Below are 22,707 nucleotides of genomic sequence, written 5' to 3' on the forward strand. Positions count from 1 at the left end.
TACTGGTGCTGCATACACAATGAGGATAATAATAATGCCCAATTCCCAGCACTATTGTGGAACGGAGCAGACAATTCAGAAGGATTCAGTCTCCTTTGGATAAAAGCATTACATAAATATGAGGCATTATCGTGTTGATTGGTACGTTTTCAATTGTGAAGGAAATGTAATGCCCCTCCATAGCAAAGCAGAACCACTGGTTTGGAGGGAGGAGAGGTTTGATAAGGGCAGGAAGCTTTGTTGCCCTGGCACTGAGGTTTCTACTGATGAGATACCAGAAAATGACATGTGGTCACACAGAATTCATTCATTCATTCAACAGATATCTACCAACTCTTACACTGTCCTGAGCATTTGTAAAAATGGTGAAAGACTTGGTCCTGCCTTAAGAGGTCAGTATCACATTGGCCTGTGCCATTGACCAGTGGGTTTGCCTTTTACTCTGACCTGCTCCAATTAGTAAATGAAGGAAAATTTCGCCTCACGTCTAGGAAATCCAGCACGGGATTTTGTTTTTGTTTCTGTTTTTGTTTTTAATTTAATTTTTTTATTTTTTTAAATTTATTATTTTTAAAATTTTACTTCTCAATATACAGTGTAGTTGATTTTCATGCCCCTTTACCCGTTCCTCTCCACCACCCCCCACATTGTATCCATTCACTTGACTTAAACAGTTTAAGGAATTTTTGTGGTTATTCTGTCTTCTCCCTCCCCCCTTGATTTGTTTGTGTGTTTATTTATTTATTTATTTTTAGCTCCCACAAATAAATGAGAACATGTGGTATTTCTCTTTCTGTGCCTGACTCATTTCACTTAATATAATTTTCTCTAAGTCCATCTATGTTGTGGCAAATGGCAGTATTTCATTCTTTTTAATAGCAGAGTAGAATTCCATTGTGTAGATATACCACATTTTCCATACCCACTCATCTGATGATGGACATTTGGCTGATTCCAACTCTTTGCTATTGTAAATAGAGCTGCAATAAACATTGGGGAACAGGTATACCTTCGACTTGATGATTTCCATTCCTCTGGGTATATTCCCAGCAGTGGGATAGCTGGGTCATATGGTAGATCTAATTGTTTGAGGAACCTCCATACCATTTTCCATAAAGGCTGCACCATTTTGCAGTCCCACCAACAGTGTATGAGAGTTCCTTTTTCTCCACAACCTCGTCAGCATTTAGAATTCTCAGTCTTTTGGATATTAGCCATCCTAACTGGAGTGAGATGGTATCTCAAAGTGGTTTTGATTTGCATTTCCCGAATGCTGAGTGATGTTGAGCATTTTTTCATATGTTCATTGGCCATTCGTATATCTTCCTCTGAGAAATGCCTATTCAGCTCCTTTGCCCATTTTTTAACTGGGTTATTTATTTATTTATTTTTTTTGCTGTAAAGTTGTTTGAGTTCTTTATATATTCTGGATATTAATCCTTTGTCAGATGTATATTTTGCAAATATTTTCTCCCACTCTGTTTGTTGTCTTTTCACTCTGCTGATTGTTTCAACAGAGGGTTTTTATGGTTTGATTGCTGGGTGAATTCAATGATGGAGAATCTTATAGGTTATGGTTACTTTCATTAACCTGAGAACTGTGGTTTTAATGATAATGCTAATAAGTGGTACATGTGCCAGTGAGGTATGAAATAGCTTGGTATAGGATTAAGAGTGTGGACTCTGAAACCAGACTCTGCCTGGGTTAGAATCATGGCTGTGTGATATTGGCTGAGTTACTTAACCTCTCTGTGCTTTTGTTCACTGTTCTATAAAATGGGGATTATAATATACCTGCCTCATAAAGTTGTTCTAAGAGTCAAATTAGTAAATATGCAAATAGAGGTATTTGGAATGATGACTAGCACAGAGTTAACCCTGTCTAATTTGTTCACCATTATTATTACTTGAGTAAAAATACGTAAAGAAAGTCCATCTGAGAAAAGTAGTATCAGTGGTTCACAAAGTTTGGCATGTCTAAAAAAAAATCACATGAGTAACTTATCAAAGAAAGCAAATACCTGGGCTCTATCATCAGAGATTCTCATTCTCTAGGTTGGGCTAGAGCCCAGGAATCTTCACTTTAAAGAAACCCTCCACCTCTCACCCCATATGATCCTGATGCAGGTGAACTGAGGACCACACTTTAAGAAACAGAATCACATAGAAGTGGCTCTGACTGCATCCCATTTCTTACCTAGCGTATCTAATGCTAGAGAAGAAAATGATTCTAAGGTCTTTTGATGAAGGTGTTTTGCTGGGATTGTTGCTTATTTTAGGTGGGCCTCTTAATAGTCAGTGAGACCCTGACTTGCTGTAGCGGTCTCTTCTGAAGCAGTGTTGTGTCTACAGTGTTATGGTCAGGTGGGGATCTGTTGGGCAGACTTAGAAGTTTCCCTCTCTTACTCTTCTGTATTTTCAGGAGACAAGATTTTTTTAAATTAGCATTTTTATTATAAGATGAATCCTATTTCTCTAATTCTGTAACTAAGAAAAAACAATCAAAAGCATCTACACTTAGGGCAACAAGGAACCAAAGCTAAAAGCTTCCAGCTCCAGGTGATTCACAGCAACAGAAATGGAGCTGGAGGGCTGGCCAGTTATTTCCTTTTTTAAAAAAAGTTTATTTATTTATTAATATTATTTTTTTTTACTTTCTATAATGTTGTTGTGGAGCAATTGGGGGTGAGGGGGAAGGAAATAGGGTGGGAGGAGGAAGAAGGAGGACGTATAGGATTGAGGCCTGTGGAACCCCCTCATTTCTGCAGGGGAGACCAGAGGGCTTACAGCGGTGTCTTGGTCAATGTTGAGCTGGGTGCACATGTCAGGGAGTGTGGCTGAAACCCTCACTCCCCCACCACCGCAGCTTGGGAGCCTGGGGCACTTCTCATGGTGGCTCAGTTGTCATCGCTGGGCTAGTTGTGGATGTCAGGGTGGCGTGGCCAAGGCACAAGGCCTGCCACCTCCCCAGCTTGGGAGAGCCTGGGGCTCCTCCTGTGGTGGCTTGGTGGTCATCACTGGGCTGGTTGCAGGTGTCAGGGGGGACGTGGCCGAGGCCCTCGACGCCCACCACCTTGGCTCGGGAGAGCCCAGGGCACTTCCTGAGGTGGCTTGGTGGTTGTCGCTGGGCTGGTTGCGGGTGGCTGGTTATTTCAGTTGATTGGAGTGTGGTGCTAACACCAAGGTCCAGGTTTCAATCCTTGTACCAGCCAGCTGCCCTCCACCCAGCGCCCCTGAAAAAAAAGAGAAAGAAATGGAGTTGGGATTTGGCCACAGCAAAAATATTGATCTGTTGCTGGATGCTCTACATTTTTCAAAAAGAATTGGTTCTGCCTGCTGTGCTTTGATGCTTAAGGGAAGTGGTTCTTCAAAATGCTAGTGTTTCAGCCCAGCTTCCTTAAATAGGAACATTCTAATAGTAGCAAAAATAAAAACTGTTTCTGGGTTAAGAAGGGACCCAGCACCCAATGGTTATTACACACCTTTCTCCTTAGGTGATGGGTGGATGGGTGGCCTTGTGTATTTCATAACATCTCCCAGGGCCCAAATGCTAAAGCAATTGCTGAAAAGACACCATGTATACTAGACACTTTCAGAAGTACGTTTTGGGCATAAAAAGAAATCTTGATCATTTATAATGAAAATTGTTCTACTTTAATACTATTGAGGAAAAAAAATTGCTTTTCTCAGATCTATTTACAAGTTCCCCTAAGTACACACTCACACCATATTGTGTGCTATACTAGCAGACACTGAATGGTCATCTGCTCCCCGTCTAATGCCCACGTTCCTACATTGCATCCCTAGGAATGGCATCCAAGCTCTGCTGGAGGGCAGGCTTAGCTGCCAGCTGGGGAGAGCTCTGTCTTCAGCCCTGTTCTAGTCAACATATTTATCCGTGGCCATCAGATGAGAACAGTGGTGGCATGCCTATTTAAAAAGAGCTCCTCAGGCAGCAGGGCAAGACTGGACCTAATGAGATGAAATGTAATAAGGATAATTGTGAAGCCAAACTCTAGGCCCAAAGACTCTAGCATCACACTTTTGAGAATAGTAGAGATGAGCTCTGGCTGATGGAAGCTGCTCAGCCTGCCAAAGCAGCCCATTCCATTTGGACGGCTCAAACCATTGGAAAGTTCTTTTCCACGTGGCGTTCATGTACCTTCAATCCATTGCGGCCATGGACCGCATGCGCTGGCTCTTCCTACCTCTCCCACTTTGTGCCATCCCACCTTCCTCCTGACTACCCTATTCTACCACACTGGCCTTTCCTCTGGCCCTGCCTACAAGCCCTGCACCTGCTGTCCATCCCACCTCTGCACAAAGCTGGCTTCTCCTCCGCCTTCAGGACTCAGATTTCTTCTCCCCAGCCTGCCTCAGGTGACTCTTCCAGTCACTCTCACCCTTTGTACCCTATCAATTTCCTTCATAGCACTTGCCATGATTTGTATTTACTTTAATTTTATTATTTAGTTACTTGCTCAGGAACTATCTCTCCATGTCTTCCTTGTCACTGTATACCTTCATAAGCCAGTAATTTAAACTCAGTTAATGTTTATTGCACATTTTCCTTCAGATAATTGTACATAATTTTTGGTGCATCCTTAGTTGATAAATATATATTAATTGTATTATGGTATGAGGAGAGCGAGAGTATTTGTTCACCTGCTCTTACCTACTGATGTATCTAAATGATTCAAAGTAGATATTTTACAGTCCTAATATGTGCTGTGACCAGGCAGTCTTGTATTCCCCAATATCCAACTCTTCTGGACCACTTTCCTGGATTGGGTGTGTCAGGCCATAGGGCCTGTCAGGCTGTGTGGTCTATGGAGCTGTGGCTCCCCAGGGTTGGCAATGTGGATTAGGATTCACCTGGCTTAGGATGTAGCCATTCACCTTGAACACATTTTGCACTAAAGTACCAGTCCACCCTGACCTGGTCAGTTGCCAGAGCTGTCCAGAGTCAAGGGGATGGGTGGCTGCTGCTGTGAACTCCTTTCACTAAGACTGCCAAAGAGCCACCAGACTATGTTAATGACTTCTGATTGAGGTATGGATGGAGTGGTCCCTGGGGCCACTTACTGTGCTGCATCCTCCTCTTTGGAAAATGCTCTTGGAGTAACTGCTGAGCAGGCTGAGGAAATGAAAGGCTCTCAGAGGGAAAAACACCGAGAGTCTGACTTCTCAGAACATGGTGTTTAGACACACACACACACACACACACACACACACACACACACACACACACACACACACACACCCCTACTCATTGCCAACAGTAGCAGAATTGCTTCTTCACCTCTTGGAGGAAAACCTCATCCTGTTGGAAACCGTGCTGACTAACCTTGCTTAAGGCATGGAGACAATGCTACATGCTTTTATCTTTGTACAGCTGAAAGGCCCGGTGGAAGCAGTCCTCTAAATGGAATAAAATAGAAGGGTTCCTGCCAAGGTTGGCAAATCTGCAGTCTTCCATCCCCTCCTCCACACTCACAGTATCTGAGCAAGGGGGGAGCCATCTTCCAGGAGCTTGGGCCATGGGAGGCAGTTGAAGGGAAGATGGGTGAAGAAATGAACATGGAGGTCATGCTGGCCACACTGGCTGTGAAAGAAAGGATCTACCACTGTAGGAGCTGCTCTACCCCTTTGGTAACTGCTTTGAAATTATAACTTGGCAGAAGTTTACAGGGACCTATTGCAGGTACTAGAGGAAATTCCTAAGGTTGAGGCATTTATTCCTGCATCAACACATGAGAACGTACCCTCCCACATTGGTCAATGTTCTTGCTCTTGACAATGGTGATGGGGAGGGTTGCAGACCATGGCTGTGCTCCCAGAATTATAATGGAAGCTAACATCTCTTGAGTGTTTACTATGTGCCAGGACTTGCTAAGTGCTTTCCTGTATTATGGCATCTAGGCCTCACACTTAGAAGGGAGTGGACATGAAGCAAAAACAGTTAAGGACATACTGGAATGGCTATCCTCTGTGGGCCCCTGCAAACACAGTAACAGGTGTTCTCTTCTCCAAATCCTACATATTGCTGCAAACCCTATCTATTCCTGCGGTACTCATTGTAGAATGATGACATATAAAGTAATAATAATGTAATAGGGTGCTAGTCAAGACAGTGATCAAACATGGTATCCATTGAAAGCTGGACTAACAACTCCACATTGGAATGAAGACTGCCTGTCACTGGAGCAAATCTTCTGGTTGAAGGAAAAGCCAGGTAAGTGGCCGCTCTTTGTCATATGCATGTTGGATGAGCAGGCTTCAAGGAAGGTATAGAGAGACACTTGTGTTTTCCGGGACCAAAAAGCTGCCTCACTCTTTGGGTAAAGAGTGGCCAAGTAAGTGTTCCAGGTAAAGGGGATGTGGCAGACACTGAAGTGAGAGCCACACTGGGAGCTAATACGCTCCTGACCCTGTGCATGACCTGCCAGAGCTAATCACTAACAGCTGGAATGCTGGGAGCACGTGCTGCATGTCCTTGGCTGAGGTTACCCTCACAGCAAGGACTGTCCTTTTACAGAGAACCATTGAATTTGTGTCTTCAGCTAGGCTAGAAAAGACATCAGGAGAGGGACTGTGACATCTTGTAGAAATGATGGCCCAAAGAGTCTCTATTTCCTTTTGGTACTAAAGTAAGACTGACCTATCTTTGTGCTTAGCAACTCCCTAAAACTCTTGGGAGAAGGAAGCCTTAAGAGGAATCCAGTCATCCTTCTGTATCAGCAGGGGGCTGGTTTGAGGACACCCCAGTGCAAACTCCAAGGATGCTCAAGTTCCTGATATAAAATGGCATAGAATTTGCATTTAACCTATGCATATTCTCCTGAATAATTTAAATCATCTCTAGATTTACTTATAATACCCAACACAATGTAAATGCTATGTAAATAGTTGTTATACTGGATTTATTTGTATTTTTTTATTATTGTATTGTTATTTTCTATTTTTTCAGTTTTTCAAATATTTTCAGTCTGTGGTTGGTTGAATTTGTGGTTGTGGAACCTGCAGATACAAAGGGCCGACTATGTATTGCACTCTCTAGGATGTTGGTGGGGGAGGGGGCAGAGAAAGGGAGTGCCTGCTTCAGGCTGGTCATTCAGGAACCCAAGCTGGTAGGAAATCTGCATTTTTAACTTTTGGTTTCCAAGATTATTCCAGTCATTGAATATTCTTTTGCAGCCCTCAGGAAAGAGAAGATAACTTGGAGGAGCATGTGTGGGAATTGTTATGGGCCAGACTTAAGATGCACATAGACCATTTCAGATCATACTTAGTGGAAGGGGGTCTGAGAAACATAATCTAAAGAGACAGCATCTGTAGATATCTCGTAGTCTCTGCCACCTAAGATATGATGGCTCTAATTTTCTAATTAGAAAAATATAATCAAGAATATTGATAGCTAATGTTTAGTCAACACTTACTACATACCAGGCAGTGCTTTAAGTGTTTTGCATGAATTAACTCATTAAATCCTTATAGTAGCCCTTTGAAGTCAGTGTTGTTGTTATCCTGAAGTACAGGGAGGTCAAGAAGAAATGGCCATATATGCACCTTCAGTTTTTGAAGCAGCTATTACAATTTTTGAAGCAATTCCTACAGGATCTGGTGTGAGAAATGCCCTACCAAGGTGTGAGCAGGGGGCTGCGGGGCACAGACACTATGTTAGGCAGCTGGGGATGGGCGAATGAATGGGTTGAGCTTAAAGGGTAGTTTGACAGAGAAGCTGATGCTTGGCAACTTTTGGGGGGCCTTGGAGGTTGAGAGGGACTTCACCGGAGAAATGGTGGGCAGGGGCAGAGGGGACTGAGAGGAAGGAGGCAGAGGAAACTGTAACACGACAGAGTCTGAAGATACGATAGCATGTCAGGATATTAAAAGATAATTTTTTTAAAGGTGAAATCATGACCTTGGGCAAATATAAAATGAACAAAAGTCAATGATTTTATTTAATTTATTGATTAATGGGGGAACCAATAAGATATTGCAACCAGTTCAAAGGAGAATTCAAAGAATCATGCTTATATAGGCACTGAAGAATGCTGAAATAAATTTACAAATTGCAAAACTGATTAATCCACAGAGAAGTAATCAATTACATTCCATGTGACATGATTCAATTGCTTCCTATAAACAGGAATTGTTTGCATCATTATCAATTTTCTGCAACTAACAGAGTTGTAAAATAGCTCAAAGAGTGAAAGACAGAGATAACCCAGAAGGGTGTGCTAGACAGGACCCCACATTTTTTTTCCCCCTCATTTCAAAGTCTTTCACAATTTTTCCTGATAAGGGAGTATCAGTGATTTTGTATGACAGGAGATGAGACTGGAAAGATGGTTGGGACTAGGTTTTAAGGGGTAATAAATGCCATGCAAAGGTATGTGGATACAATTCCACATGTCAGTGAGGCTCCAATTATTAATAGAGTGTTTAAGAAACACCTGTAGAGCTTGATATAAATTCAAATTCCCAGGCCCAACTCCTCAAAGTTCTGATAGGGTAGGTTTGTAGGAAAGCCTGGAAAACTGCAATAGTATAAAAAGCAACCCAGGTGATTCTGATGCACTTCGGGAAACACTGGCAAAACTATTACAGAGCCATTGAAGGTTTTTCAAGCAGGGTAAGTAACACGAGGATGTCTATGTTGGAGTGGAGGAAACTCAATTGGAAGTGAAAGATGGATGGTTTTAAAAGACTGCACAATGATAGCAACAATAGCTAATATCTGAGCGCTTGTGATGGGACAGAGAATGTGCTAGGCCCACAGCATACGTGAAATGTAATGGGAGCCTGATCCAGTTCAGTGTTAGCAGGATGAGAAAAGGGGCCAGAATTGAGAGATTTTCACCAAAGCCTAACAACTCAGCCTCCTTTTCCCAAATTCACACTCATGTGCCTCCAAGCTCTTCCTGGCCCTCAGGGACTGGCCCAGGCTCCTAACAAGTAGAGAGATGAGACTTTCCCGCAACGTAAAGCCTGGGCTTTGGAACTCCCTGAATATTACTTGGGTTTTCTAGTAACAGAGCAGATCTGAACAATAAAACATTCCACGTTCCTCAACTCATAAAGCTGCTCATCATTTGGAGGGGGTAGGGCTGAAATGCAATGATATCACTATTTTCAGTCATCCGTGAAATGAACATTCTGAGCAGATACAGTAAGTTGATGTACCACCCGTGAACAGGGTGAAATGAACACTCATTGGGAACACTTGCTATTCTAAAAAGAAGGCAAAAGAAGGAATGGTGGTGGTGGAGCAAACCCTTTAGATTTCCCCCAATCCTATAGTGCAATGGAAGATAATTAAATTATCATTTTAATTGAGTAAGCACTCATAAGGCCCTTATTATTTGAAAATGAATTTCCTCCTAATTTTTAGTGTGCAAATATGATACAATAAACTTAAGCTGTTTTAATAAAACATCGATTTGCAGAAGCTGTAGTAAGTTCTCCCAGGTCAGATCTGAGAAGCCATGAAGAACAAATGCCACCTCATTTTCCCATGGAACTGGAAAACAGAAATGAGTAATTCAAACCAATAATTTAATTTTAGCCAATAGTTAGACTCTCCTTCCTCTCCTAACTTTTCACCTGAGTTGTTACCCAGTATCCCCACTGGGTGGCTTGAGCTATCCTGTTTGTGTCACCATTTCCTTGACCCTAACTTTGCGTCTGTTAAAGAGTGGTTATGCAACTGAGGCTACCCTAAGCGAGGACTCTCCAGGCCTGGGTTCCGACTTTCTCTTCTTACCGGGAAGGCTGTGAATGACCTTCGCCAAGATACTTACGGTCTGTGCAGAACTGCAGGCTTGTCATTTCCAACGTGGAGTTGATAATCCCGTCTCTACCTTGAGCTCACACTGAGAACAAGAGTACATGACTGCAGCTATTTGAGAGCCTCATGGAAAGATGTCTTATAAATATTATAATTAATGTTATCATTAAGTATTGCTTCAGTGAAGATCTTCCAAGTATAAATATCAGCCGAGTAAGAAGTCAGTTTTCCCTGAAGCAAAATTGAAATTTGAAAATGAGAGTGTCGGGAGCTTATTTTGCAAAATATGATTCCAGCAGTTCCACAACACATACTTGTACATAATATTTTTTCTACATGGACTATTGACAACAAAATTTGACTTAAATGACTTAAATCCAGGAATGACTAGAACCTTAGTTATAAACCCAAAGGGAGGTTTCTAAAATGTTTTTATGTAATGGTTTTCGTGACAATTAAATTTTCTGTATAACATCAATCTTTACAAAAGCTCAGCACCACCATGTTATGTCTATTGATTAAGAGAAAATATGCATATTTACAGATATATATACAATCTTGTCTTTTGTCTGGTTAGTTTAGAGGTTAGTATAAACTATTGCAATGTGTTGTAGCGGACAGAGTACAGAACTGAAAGTCAGAACACCTGGGTTCCCAGGAAGCCATTAATAGGCTGTATGGTACAGCTGGTAGGGGAGAAAAGGTGTGACACCATTCCTCACCCATCATAAGGGGCACGACCAACATTCCTATAACAAAGACAGATTAACAAGAGAAAAGCATAACAGATTTACTTAATCAGAGTTTTATGTGACATGAGAACCTTCAGAAATGAACACCCAAGACCCAGGGAAAACTATTTTCATGCTTAGGTTTGTTTGACAAAGAACGGACAACCATGTAGAATGTGATTGGACAAAAAGGTCTGATCTAATAGTAACAGACTGAGGGGGAACCCAGCAAGGCCTGTCTGTTCAGATTCTTCTTCGCCTCTCTCTGTAGCTTTCCTTCCTCCCAGGTATGGGACAGGATCCTTCTAGAATGAAGGTCTTCAAGGGAGAAAGGAGAAAATGACCTTTCTAGATTTTACGGCTTGCTTTGGAGGAGAGGGGTTGTAGTTTCTATGACCCACCTTGGGAAAGAGGCATTCTGGCTTCTATGATTCACTTTGGGGGAGAAACAGGTTGGGGAGACAGGAGGGTGGTAGAAGTTCAGAAAGACCTTGGTTCTGAGGCCTTTCCCACTTCCTTCAGTTCAAAGTTCTCGGCATGCCAGAGCACCATTCTTTGGGGTCTCATTTTCTGAGCCCCCAATAGCTCAAGGCTATTCAAAGTGTGCTGCCCAGACTATCATGGGTATTCCGGGAAAGCTAGTTAAAAATGTAAATCCTTGGGCCAGACCCTAAACCCATCAAATCAGAATCCCTAGGTGTGGGGCCCTGAAATCTGTATTTTAGCAGGCTCTCCTGTGATTATGATGTGCATTAGGGTTTGAGAAGCCTTGTGTAGCGGATTCATAGGATTGCTTTATGAATTAGACCAGATGTCATTGTCTCAGGTTTATAGCTGACATTGAATAAATGGTAGTTGCCTTGTTTCTGCTCTGCCACATACTAGCTATTCAACCATGAACAAGTAATTTAGCTGTTCTCAGTTTAGTTTCTTCATCTGTAAAATGAGGAACATATCTATGATACCTACTTTATGAGGTGGTTATAAAATAAGTTGAAATTATGTGCATAAAAGCTCCTTGTACACTATACAAGGACTAAACACATCTAAGGGATTAATGACAGGAAGTTGATGATGTTAAGCACGGTGTGAGTAGAAAGATTGACCCTGTTCTATGTCTGCATGGAAACTCTAAAGAATATGCACATTGGAAATGGAGGTATCATATGCGGAAGCTGATCTGCTCACCCAGACCAGTTTATAGAGACTGGTCCTCTGGTGGTGTGCAGCCAGCTGTGACAGCTATTGAATGCCAATTGTGAAATTTTCAAGAATTTTGTTATCTGATTGTTAAAAATGGTCATTATTTAAAATTAAATTATATAAGCAAACTTACAATAAAATAAAAACAAAAGTACTAATTACACCACACTCTTCCCTTCCTGATTATTTTACTCTCTGTGCCTTGAGATTATTTACATTCATCATATCCATATGGTGGCAATACTATATAACGGTGTGCTTCACTTCATAACTCCACATGGCCCGACCTTGGATTAGTTAGTAGCTTGAAATTGGCCACAGTGGGAGTGTGAGTACCTGTACCATGAAGATTGGCCAATGCTACAAATTCAGGCTAGCCTGATATATATAATCAGAACACCAATTTATTAATTTACAATGAGAAGAGTTGCCCCTTGGGCATTCCCCAAGGGAAGGCAAAAGAAGCCAGTTATACATTTTGAATGTTTAATGACATGGGCTAAGGCAACACACAATATTCACTTCCACAGCTGAGACACCAGCTGCCTTAAGGAAATGACAAGGAAGTCCTTGGGCAGGGGCACACTCTCTCATCACACTTAGATGGTCACCGTCCATCTTGCTCAGAGACTGTCCTTTGTTGGCATGACTATGGCTGACAATGCCTTTCTACCCTACTGATGGACTTATCTTTTCTTGACCTGTGGCAATGCCTTCAATCAGGTTGTAGTCAAAGCCTGGTAGCTATGCCTTTATCTTCAAGGTAGTATTTTTCAAAGATAAGTTCATGGGCTATAAGCATCAGGATCATTTGGATGTATTTTTAAAGTTCAGAGGCTTAGGCTTTCTCCAGATCTACTAAATTAGAATCTCTGCTGGTAGGGCCCAGGAATCTGTTTTCAACAAGTTACTGGGTGATTTTTATACACACTACAGTGTGAGGACTACTGCTTGAAGGTTTCTTTGCACATCTTCACTAGAACAAAAAATATTGACTCCTGAATTTAACTCCTGAAGCACTTGTATTTTTAAGTTCCTGGGGGCTCTGCACTGTAGTCCCCCTCACGTAAGTGCCACTCACACATTAGTGATGGAGGACGTTATGGACTGAACATTTGTGTCCTACCCTAAATTTGTATGTTGAAATCTTGACCCTCAATATGATCAAAGTGCATGGATTTGCTATCATGTCTATGAAGCAAAAGGCATAAACTTTTGTGAGTAGAGACTGGCACATTATCAGAAATAGAATCATTCTACCTTGGTGGGTCTTAACCAGGAGTGAATTTGACTCTAGGGAATAGTTGGCAATGTCTGGAGACATTTTTCCTTGTTAAGCTGGGAGAGGAGGTGCTACTGGCATCTAGTGGGTAGAGACCAGGGATGCTCTTAAACATGCTACAAAGCACAGGACAATCCCCCACAACAAAGAATCACCTGGCCCCAAAAGTCAATAGCGAAAGTTGAGAAACCCAATCTAGCTTCCTTTTCCCTTGCACATTCTGCTCAATTATTGTCATTTCAGCATTAGGGTTCATCCAGCAGTCTCTTGCCTCAGCAGTTTTTGGAGAATTTTTAAAGGGCTGAATCATTTTGATTTCACAGGAAAAGAATAAATCCACATTAAAGGATTTACATTTCATCTAATGATGTTTTTGCCTTTTACACAGCGGGAGCTCAATAAAATATTTTTAATTAAATAGTGAATAGATTAAAACATTAATTTCACATGCGTTTTCATAAATATTGGGAAGATAGCTTCATATATATATATATATATAACTTGTTGTCTTTGTCTCAGGTGTATCATCAGACACAACTACATGCTTTTCCTTTTGAATGGATCCAATAATAATGCTCTTAAAAAAAAAGTAAACTGATTATTATTTGCTGAGAATGTAATGTTAATAAAAGCCAGCTCTGAATCCAGTCCCCTAGATCTATTTAAAAAATTCAAAGAATGTCAGAAAAGCATGTGGCTTCAAGGTTAATGTGTAAGATTTACGGGAACTTGAAAAATCACTATGACTAAAAAGCAAGTATGAGCTCCCTGCATGCTTTTAAATTAGAATGACAGCCAAAGCCAGTTAATTATAAAAACAGCTAATTTAACAGGTTTCGTGTTTGCTTCCTGCTCAACTAGCATTTAATCAATAATTTTTAAAGAGAAATAATGAAGAAGGGGATGCTATGAACCAAATCTGCTTTTTTGTACACACCCAGGTCAAATGTCGAGTTTTTAGCTGCAATTTAGGTGTTTCCATAGTTTAATAGCCACAAAGAAATGGAAATAGAGGGAGAGTCTAATGGTAGAGAGTGAGAACGGTGATCAGGGAGTGATCAGGGAGACTGAGCAAAGAAGTTAAAAGAAGCCCTAGATAAAAGATCCTCATAATTGTTACAACATAAAATCATGGACTCAGAATTACAGCTTACACGATTAGAAATTTAAAAACCCAATTTCATTCTCTTTCAGATGGGAAAAACAGATGGCCAGAGAGCAAAGAGCACTGACCACCTACCACCCTAGAATGCAAACTCCTTAGCATACCATACAAGGCCTTTGATCTCCTGTCAGAATGAACTAATGCTTTCCCAAGTACCATTTCAGACTGTTTAGCATGTTTGCCAGTCTGCCTAGTTTTGCAATTGTTTAAATATCTGTCACTTCCACTGTACTGTAATCTCCTCATTCATCTTCTATCTCCAGTGCCTTGAATTCAATAAATAGTGATTGAACAAAACTGAATTAAACCCAGGTTTTCTGATCACAGTCTGGTGTACTTTCAAATTGTCAACTAACTGGGAACCAAAAGAGCATGTGATTTGTTTAAAATTATTTTTTCTCATATGCTTTTTCCACATATAAATGCTCCCATAAATGTTATTAAAATCTGATACAATGCTATATTTGTACTCTTGTGATTAGATTTCTTAAATGTATCCTGGCGATCTCTACACATCAAATCATTTTGAATTTTAACACATAGCTGGGTGAGTCTTGGGGACGTGTAAGATCCCAAATGTATTTTTGTTTATTTTTATTTTTCTTTTGTTTGTTCTTTTTAAAATAACTTTTGTCTTATTATAATAGTAATTCATGATCATTGCAGAAAACTTAGAAAATAGTACATAAATAAAGGAGAAAAATTAAAATTACCCACAATTGTACCATGTATTCTGATTTTTTTTTATCCCTGAAAAATAAGCCTTAAGAACGTACTAGGAATAACAGTGTAGCACTGAAGGTTGAAGTTTGGAGAAGCATAGTTGACTTAAGAAATTATCTAGTTAGACATTTTCTTGATGAAGTAATTTTGCAGATGACATAAGTAAGAGAATAAGTGATTTGCAAATCTCACACAGCTAGTAAGGGGTTGGGAGGATATTGGAACCAGATTTCCCGTCTCCAGTGAAGAGTTAAGGGAGAAGTGCTAAAATCTAACAATATTCCTCTGGATGGATATTTATTTTATTTCTACAATAAGCCAAGCAGTAAGTCATAGGGGCATTTCGTTCATCTAAAATGCCTGTACTGTATTTAGAATCTGATAAAACCCCTATTAGAATTCATCTCTTTAAGAATAAAAGGAACTGAGGAACTAAAGAGAGGGTTGGAATAATCCATTAATTATATCGGTTAAGCTTCAGTTACAGCTAATAAGGGATATCACATGACCACGGTGTGTGCTTGTTCTGAACAATAAAGAACATGAGGAAAGATAAGATTCAGGACTGAAATGTCCTTCAGCACTGCCTAGGTAGTGGTGATGAAAGTCATTAAAAGAAAAATTGATTGAGGTATTTTAGTAAACAAAAGAACTCACTGCTTACCCATCAGGAAGTGGCTTGTTAATATAGTGCTGTTCAGCTTTCTGGAAGAAAATGTTTCTTTATGCTTCTCTCTAGCCTAATTCTTATCCTGTCACTTTTCAGGCAAAAGAAAAAAAAAAAGATTGAAAATCATGGCTCTATTTTATTTGCTTCAAAAGAAACAGGCTGTTGCACTGTGCTTGGAACAGTTTATTCTTGGCCTTGATGTAAGTGTGAAGAAGGACCATGTAACTGACTAGGCAGTCTCTGAGGTAGCAGCAAATACAGTGTTAAAAAAAAAAGAGAGAGAGAACAGGCATGAAGACAATGGCTGTTTGATAAAAGAAATTAACTTCTGCAGCTCATGTGTTCTTAATATGTTTTCTTTGATACCGACTTGCTTAATAGGACCACAGCAGAACTACAGTAGTTTGTGAGCATTGCCTTTCTTATATTAATCTTTTACATTATTGAATTTATCATCGTTCGCATTTGCGTTACCTTTGGTTACTGAGGATCTGTAACTTTTATTAAAATCTGGAGCATCAAATACCCGACATATATCTGGATTCTCTGAAGCCTTAGGGCTGAACTAGAACATTCTGTGAACACTGATGTAAGACATCAAGATGGAAGTTTTGTCCAAGACTCAAGACAATAAAAACACCATATTCCAAAATGAATACCAGTCCACCATACAGGATTTTTTTTTTTTTTTAAGTCTGCGTGGGGTGGGAAGAGGTGGGGGAAAATCAAGTTTACAATTCAAGTTATTTCAGCCTTAATAAGGGTACATAAGGGTAGAAGTTGGAAATCAGGTAGAAAATATTTTGGAGAGAGGTGTTGGTATGTTATGAGCAAGTCCCCGCCCCTACCCACATGGAGGTTGGGCGGGAGAAGCTTGTCTTGCTCCGCAAGCATAGTTAGAAAGGGACCTCAACAAGCGCCTAAGATGTGAAAACTGTTGCTTGGGGGACATAATGGCCTAGTTTCTGACTCGCTGCTACGGGGGAGAGAGGTTGACTGTTTTGATGATGGAATCGAGCAGATGGCCTTCATGGAAGGCATCATGACTGTTGACTTAGGTCTTGTCTAAGAGGTCCCCGTGGAGGAACAAAGGCAGAGCACCAGTGAAGCTGGAGGTACCTCCAGTGCCGAAGCAGGAGCAAGCAACCGACTGGAACCTGGATTCATGCCCCCTGGGGCGAGAATTGACTGGGGATATCTCTGACAATTACCATCCTCACCAGCTACTCGCCTCCACACACACACACACACACGCACACGCACACGCACACGCACACACACACACACACACACGCATGCACACACACGCATGCACACACACACAACCAGCCAGCTGCAAACATATACTGAGCCTAGAAAACTCAGATACTAAATCACCACTACGAGGGTACTCTGCAAGTGAGAACTTCTCGGCTGCCCTTATCTCTTCTTGCTCCGCCTTCCAGCCTCAAGGTTAGCAAGAGGGGGAGAGTCAGAGGAGAAGTCTTAGGTAGGAAAAAAGAACAGATGCTTTCCCTCCTTCAACTGCAGAATTCTCCCTTGCCACAGGCCTGAGCTGGGAGAGGTGGAGAAGTTTTTTCATGTTTTGTTTTAAATAGAAAATTTTATATTTAATTTAAAAGCATTTAAAATTTTGACAGTATTGGGTCTAAAGATTTTAATTATTGAACAAGACCATGGTTTGTAGTGTGAAGAGTTAAGAGAATTCTTTCTATTAGCTGAGAGCATCCAGAAAAAGCCTACCTAAGTGTTCATCCAAGGGCAGGGATAGAATGAGCTTCTAGCGAGATTTCAAGTGCAGAGAGAGCCTTTATAAACTTGTTTAATGTAGTGGTTATTTCTGCAGACTTGGGGACGATAGCTCATGTGGAGGGCAGCAAAGATGTTGTTATATTTTCCCATTCTTTTTTCAAGAAGAAAGCTCAGCTAGTATAAAAGTTGAATTCAATACCCAATGAGTATACTTACATATTCAAGCCTAGGACATATCATATAAGCATCTGTTATTTCAAATGACAAGCTAGTTTGTTTTTTCCTTCTAATTTAACGAATTAATTTTCCTTGGAAACTTTTGGTTTGGATTTTAAGATTCTAAGCTTTCATCACAGAAAAATGACAGCACTGAAGATGAAAGTGTGTGGGTTCTTCTCAAGATGTTCTTAGCCCTGCAAAAGGTTCTATGCATATTAGAGCTTTCTTCTATCTCATAACCTGTATTTCTTACTATTCTCTTTATAGTCTGTAAGATTTTTAAAAGAAAAAAATTCTTCTGTGGTTAAAGGATATGTCAAAGAATAGAGAATACAGTTTTATATCAAAGGAAGTTTCACGATATGACTTTAGAAGCTCATTTGACTTACGACACAGCTTCTCCTCATGGAAAGAAAAGAAGAACAAGGCTGCAGTCTTTCTGTAATATACAGTCTTTTTTCTCCTATCCTAAAAAAGTGCATATTTCAAAGTGTGAATATTAGCAGTTGAAAAACTATTTTTTTTTTTACTTTTTCAAGGTTCTCAAAAACCTGTACCTAATCATGAATATTTTTTTCTCTGCAGATTGTTTTTTTTTCTCCCTCTCAGAAACTTTGAGGTTTCTTTACTTGACACCAGGACCAATGTCTTTTTTTAATCACATAGAGATGAAAGAGGGCTGCCATATCTCCAACCAGATGTATGAAATCCTAAAGCCCTATTTTTGACTTTGTTTTGCAAAGAGGCCCTTCTCTTTGGGTAAAGTAATTTGTTATTCACAGTTTCCTTGTCCCCGTATTATCAAGGGAAAAACTGTAGAAATTCTAAAGAAAGCTCTAGGCAATGTTTTCATCTCTGAATCTATGGGGAGTTATAAAAACAAATAGATTACTGAAGCTTCAAGAGAACTAATCATAAAATCATTACATTTAAACATAAGCAAAACTTCCTCTTGGATCATTAAGTTATAGAAGAATAGAAAGATTGCATTTTGAGATTCAGGCAAAGCTAGGTAACTTGTAAGTCAAATAAGTAAAATTTTACGATTCAGGAATAGTGACAGCAGTTGAATTTAATAGACTTCTCAAATTCCAAATTTAAAGTCTCCTTCACTGTGTTAATAAAGGTAGTGCAGCAGTAGGAATTTAAGAAAAAAATAAATAGAATGAATCAACAGTTTAAGACCATAATATGTTTTTTATTCATTCCCCTTATTCACATAAGCTTTTAAAATCATCACAAAAGATTTCAAAGGAGGGGACAGAAAATCATCTGCTTTCCCTCTTCCCAACTATCTCCTTCAAATCTGTGCCTCTTCCTAAGGCCAAGGTCCCTACTTACTGTGTAGCCTACACCCACAAGAAGGAAATCTGGGCAACCCAGTCCTGATCAGACCAAAGCCATTGACCCTCCCACTTCCTCCCAGCCAATTTGTTCTCAGCCCTTGACTTTGGACTTCATTTCTGTTCAAGTCCTAGGATCTGATTTGACTCATTGCCTAGACAGTTCATACACCTCCTTCCCTCCAGCCTCTTGTGACAACTGAAGATGACTGCTTCAGAACGAGCTCCAAGCCCCAGGCCTCTCTCTGGTTTTAGTCCATGAGGCAGGTGCCCTTGTTGAGTGAGCCTAGCCAGATAGACACAGAGCAATTTGTAAAGATTTGGATGAATTTCCTTCCAGTCTTTTTCTGATACCTTTTTTCTTTCCTAGGTACAACCATACACCCACACACATATTTGAATATCCTGACTTTTTATTTAAAATGACATGATAACATTCTATATAGTCTCTGTAATTGTCATTTAAGACAATAAAATACTCACCAATTGGTATATAATAATCTATTTGGCTACTCTGCCCTAGCAGGAACCTCTGTTGTTACCCTGCTCAGCATCTCTCTTTCCTTTAGGTAAATGCCACACTCCCTTTTTATGGGATCTAGATCAGACTATTTTTTGTTTTTTTGGGTTAAAATTTGGTGGCTGTCCAGTAAGGGGACCCGAAACCTTGACCTTGGTGTTACAAGGCTGTGTTCTAACCAACTGAGCTAACCAGCCAGTTGAGACTATTGATCACGGTGTTCTCACTCCCCATGTGGTATCACTAAAGGTAAGCAAGGACCCAAGCCAGGCCAGTTAGATTCCATCTCCAGATAATTACGGTCTTGAGCACAAACTCAAGGTTTGATTGGAGATGAGCAGAAGGTGATTAAAGCTGGGTCATTGTAATACCTGTACCCCAAAGAAAGACTGTCAATGAGGGCTTTCTACTGAGACTCCTGGAGATACCCTGGTTCCCAACCTTCCTGATGACATTCATTCAAGGAACTACCCAATCTTTCCAATATTCTCTTTTGTTGAAGATAGAGTTGCTTTTTGTTCTTTGCAACCAAGGAACTCTAAATGATAGACTTGTTGATAGGTATTTTAGTTATTTTTATTATTCTGAATACTTCTATGATAAACATCTGTGCATGCTTGTGTGTATAAATATGGCTTTTATATATTTTGTATAATTTCCCAGCAACAGAATTAACTTAGTCAAAAGGTATGAATATTTTTCTGATTCTTAATATAAATTGCCCAATTGTTCTTTAAGAGGATTATACCAATTTGCATTTTGTATTATATGTTACAAAAAGTACTACTAAAAAATATTACAAAACCTTGCCTCTATGTCTAAATTACTCAAAATAGGAACATAGAGTGCTTTCAGTTTAACTTTAAAATAATGCCTTTGGGGTGTTTATGGGATCTTACAGAGTTATGGCTAAACAGGCATTTATAGGTTGATCTGTACTAAACCTAGGCTGGTAAACAGATTGCTTATTCAACTGATTTAAATCAGTAATAAAAAGCTGACACTAACTGAACGTTTAATATACATTTTGCTAGAAGCTTTGTATTATTCTATGAAATCCTCAAAATGACCCCACTATTATCTCTATTATATGTAAGGAAAGAAAGACTTAGAGAACATGATTAACTTTCCCAAGCACTGTATTGGAGCCGGAACCCAAATCCACGTGGCTCTTAAACCTACATTATAACCAGCTGTTCCTGTAGAACTTGGGGTTGGAAAGTCAGGTTGGAGACCTGACTTCACCACTTAGTAATGAGACAGCCTTGGGGCCTACACTCAACCTCTTCGAATCTTCATTTCCTAATCTATAAAACTAAGATAATAATAGCTGCTCTACCTACCTCACAGGACTTTGTGAGTCCCAAATGTAAAGTGTCAGCATGATTACATAGAGTAGCAAACACCATAGGTAAATATATGACCACTCTGATAGGTCAGAAAGAATATTGGGGACTAGGGACACTCACTTCTCTCTTTCTGTCTGGAGTTCTGAAGCAGTTGGGATTCATAAACAAGTCCAAGAATGAGGATGAAAATACCAGCTGGACCGGGAAATGTAGCTTAAGTGTGTGGTTACAGACCTACCCACCCAGTCACTGGTAGAGCTGACATTTGTGTCCCTCCCACAGGGTAACCTCTTAGTGCACGGCGGTGGCGGAGACAGTAGGCTAAGGGCAGGCTACTCCAAAAAAGCAGAGCACAAAAGGCACTAAGCCTCAGCTGCTCAGCTCCTCCTTCCTAACCGAACAGTCACATGATTCATTCTGGACAGAGCCAGCGAGGTGGTGTGGTGAAAGAGTGGGCAAGGTTTGCTCCCAAGGTTTACCCTCCTGGAATTCTTTATGGGAATATGGGAATATGAGATTTGGGAGAATAAGACTTCCTTCTTAACAGTGAAGAATCACCGTCTCTATTAGTAATAGGAAATAGCTTACAAGGATCATAGGAAGTCTTTCCTCAAATTGTTCTGCCTCCTACTTGGCTGAGTCGAAGGAAGCCATCTGTGGCTGCTGCACATAATATTGTCAACTTTGTAATTCTACACCCACTGCCTAAGGCCCCACCATGTGGCCATAAGATTCCCTTTAAAGTGTTCCTTTAACAAACAAAATGTGTTTCCTCTTCTGTGAAATACAGCTTAGTGTCAGAACCCTTGCACGGTTTGCTGTCTGATGTAACCATTTCGCAATGTTTGGGCTGCTTACTCTGTCTCTCTGTAGGATCCTCAGGCCTAAGTCTGTGCCAGTCTCATTCGGGCAGGAGGTGCCCTGTGGAAGGGCATTGGAGACAAGAGCTAATTGGAACTTTGTGATTCGCTGTCATGGATGCCTGGTCCTGTCAATAGTGCTCAATAAAGCCAGAAGGCCAAGCGTTCGCTTCTGCATGCTGATGGCTGAGTCAGATTTCTCAGTGCAGAAGGGCTTCTAGGAGTCACTTTTAGAAAATTAGTTTGGTTCTTAAGCAGTTAAAACTCCTAGCTGGTTCTTAATCTGAGTCTGGAGAATTCTTAATTATGGCTGAGATTCTGCTATGATATTTTTGCCCTCAATATCCACAAATCTTTCTCCAATCTCTTAGATCCCTTAGTCAGTTATATCTGATCAACTTCTCTTTCCAGTCTCTGAGAGCAATAAATACACATTCTCTCAGGTTTAGGGAACAGAAGAACTTTTAAATGTCTTTCTCCTGGAGACTTCTTCCTTCTCACTGCCTGCCTTCTAGGTCCAGGCCCTTATTCTTCATGCTTACACCATTATGATTACCATTGAGGAGGTCTTTGGGGGCTACCCTGGTTCATGTCCTCCAGAAGGTCCGTTGTTCAACTCTTTCTTCAGTCCTGTGAACTGCCTTTTCAATAAATCCCTATTTAGCTAACATTGGCCAGAGTCTCCTTGCAACCGAAGAAATAATAAAACACCAGCTTGTAATGATCTATGTTGCTTCCAAACTTATGCAACATTTTCTGTCTAATCGACTTACTAATCTTTAGTACCTGCTTCCTTGTATTGGGTAATTGTCTGTGTGCATGTCTTGTCTCCCCAAATAGAATGTGGTCTTCTCAAGGGTGTTAGACCATGTTCTATCCATCTGTAGATTTCATACAGCACCTAGCAGTGCCTTTCACAAAGGAAGTACACAATAGACAGCTATTGATTGATTGCTCCATTTTTTCTCCTTCCTTATTTCCAGCTGCTCCCCAATTACTTTAAACATCTCCATGTGGGTACCAGAGAAAGCAATGAGCTTTACCTACAGCTAAAAGAGAACCCACAGAGGCAAGTTTAAATTCTGTCCTTGTATCAG

At 40.4% G+C, this 22,707-nt stretch overlaps 1 pseudogene; it reads left to right on the forward strand.

Annotated features, from left to right (window-relative positions):
* Nucleotides 1–5,562: 5,562 nt before the first annotated feature.
* Nucleotides 5,563–22,707, forward strand: part of LOC134381802 (thyroid hormone receptor-associated protein 3-like) — a 35,805-nt pseudogene continuing 18,660 nt past the window's right edge.

Source organism: Cynocephalus volans, chromosome 7 (assembly GCF_027409185.1).
Source record: "Cynocephalus volans isolate mCynVol1 chromosome 7, mCynVol1.pri, whole genome shotgun sequence".
Taxonomy (NCBI): Eukaryota; Metazoa; Chordata; class Mammalia; order Dermoptera; family Cynocephalidae; genus Cynocephalus; species Cynocephalus volans.